We start from the raw sequence: 2,313 nt of genomic DNA, 5'->3' as shown, positions 1-2,313 counted from the left end.
CAGAGGGCGTATATAAATTTCATAGTCAGATTTTGAACATGAATTTAACTAATAAAATACTCCCTCCATCCAATATAAGTGTCACTGGTTTACAAATTATAAGAACTTGAAATAAATCAACCACACTTATTTTAGGACTGAGGGAGTATAGGTTATACATAGCAAACATAAATTGGAACTACATTCAAATACAAATTCAACAATATAATTTGGTGACATGCATTGAGACAAATATATGGTCAAATTTTGACGCGGAATACTGACTAATAAACATTGGCAATTGCTGCAGCAACTCCAATTGCAGACCAGTTCCAGATCTAGTGCAGATATAACTAGTAAATGGCTGGAAATTATCTGCGCAAACCATTCAACAACTATATATGCAATAAACTAACAGCACAAGATCCTCATAAATGTCAACACGAACTTATGTGTACCCAACTGGACAAAAACACAACTAAAACTCATTGCTGACAGATATATTAAAACTACAATGGGAAAAAATAAGTAAAGAAGATTGAAAATAGACTTGTTCAATATGAAATTATGTGTGGGATATAAGGAATGTAATATTTGAACTAAAACTAACCACAGGCTAAATGCAGAAGAATCAAATAGCACAGAATTTACATAAGAGTACATCTTAACCAGTTTCTTGAAGTCTGCTGAGCCTACGATGACCGGAATTGAGGTCCACATTTAGATTCTTCTGCTGAGCACGTATTCCAAAACCAAAGCAGGTGCTTCTTCATACTGGTTCAGCCAATGGCGATAGAACAAATATGATGTCCACATCCAGGGAAGATAGCTGTAGATTTAATTTCAGGACTATACAATCCCATCATACAGCTATTCAGGCTACATTAGGTAAGAGTTACAAGTTGAAATAGAAAACCAAGATCAAATTCTGATCACTGTACATCTCAATAGAGCAGACAAATATACGAACACAAATTTAGATAAAATAACAACCTTTGATATAAATAGCATATTCTGGGAAAAAATATCAAAATATATTGAATCTGGTACCTAAACGATTTGGTCTTTGTTTAGACTGCCGATTGTTAATGAAGTTCAAATTTGAGCTGTGATGTGATAGTAGATTCAACTGCGAATCAGACAAACGATTTTACTACAACTTAAATGGGTTCGAGTGATTACAAATTCCTCTGTGTAAACAAACTCAGAACAGAATACAATTTACGAGAGCGGAAATTCGTCTGAAGTTTATGTATGCTTCAGCTGCAGATTATCGATTGTACCTTTGGTTTGTAGCACCTTGATCGATTCGCGACGGTAGAACGTTGTGCCAGGAAGATCGGATCGGACGAGAGGTGCAGACAAAGGAGCACACCAGGACACGGTGGGGGGAGACCCCGGGGCTAAAACAGAATAACCCCCGTGCGATCTCCCCCCGGGACACAAGAACCATCTTTATTACGGTGGCGGCCTGCCATGCGAGCGCACCCAACATGGCAAAGGCCTCTAGGTGTCACATCTCTCCTTTTTCACTCCTTTTCCCCTCTCGGCACGATCACCTCGCTTGTTACATGCTCTTACCTCTGATCTCTTAGATGTAATAATTATCGAGATATCATCGGATAATTATCAATACAAGAGCCGTCGTCGCGCGAAGCGGGGAAGCCGGGATCCACACGTGCACGTCGGAGAAGAAGCCTTCATCGCCGCAGAGTCAACTCTAGACCGCCGGGAACCCCCAGATCCGCCGCGGGCCATCAGATCTACGAGTAATACCGGCACAGAATGTCAGGCAAGACGGATCTACGGCTCAATCACGCGGTAGAGACGGTCTCAGCGGGGGGAAATACTCACAGGTAACAGATCTGAGTCGCCGGACGGGCAGATCGGAAGATGCAGCCGCCTCGCGTCTCGCTCCAAGATCGCCGCAAGCCCAGCCCGCCGATCGACGAGGAACCTGCGAACCAGAGAGCGCACGGGGGTTTCGAGGAGGAAAAAATCATGGTAGACAAGAGACTCACGGGCTCACCTTGCCGAGATGGAGGTAGTTGTGGTTGGGAGGAAGAGGCGTGTTCTTCTCTATATCAAGGATCTGGTCTAGTCTATAGGGGGGAGGGGAAAAGGTTGCGTGTCGCAGAGGAGAACGCGGCGGCTTTGTTGGTGGTATGCTCGGAGTCGGAGGATATGCCGAGGACAGGTATTTATGGTCTGGTAGGCCGAAGCGGACGGCCCAGATGAAGTAGTTGCGGTTGGACGGCCGAGATGGAACACGTGTGGCACGAGATCATTGGCTGTGGCAGGTGGACATGAGTTTTTTTTAGGGCTGAAGTATAG

General features: G+C 44.0%; 1 long non-coding RNA gene across 1 annotated transcript; it reads right to left on the bottom strand.

Moving 5' to 3' along the window:
- Positions 1-442: 442 nt before the first annotated feature.
- On the bottom strand, positions 443-2,163 carry LOC125514718. The gene is made up of 2 exons (XR_007286588.1): positions 1,834-2,163; positions 443-1,742 (listed from the first exon to the last, which is right to left on the bottom strand). It is a non-coding gene; the product is annotated as an uncharacterized LOC125514718 (long non-coding RNA).
- Between the last annotated feature and the right edge of the window lie 150 nt (positions 2,164-2,313).

Source organism: Triticum urartu, chromosome 1 (genome assembly GCF_003073215.2).
Source record: "Triticum urartu cultivar G1812 chromosome 1, Tu2.1, whole genome shotgun sequence".
Lineage (NCBI taxonomy): Eukaryota > Viridiplantae > Streptophyta > Magnoliopsida > Poales > Poaceae > Triticum > Triticum urartu.
This window is presented reverse-complemented; position numbering and strand designations above follow the sequence as displayed.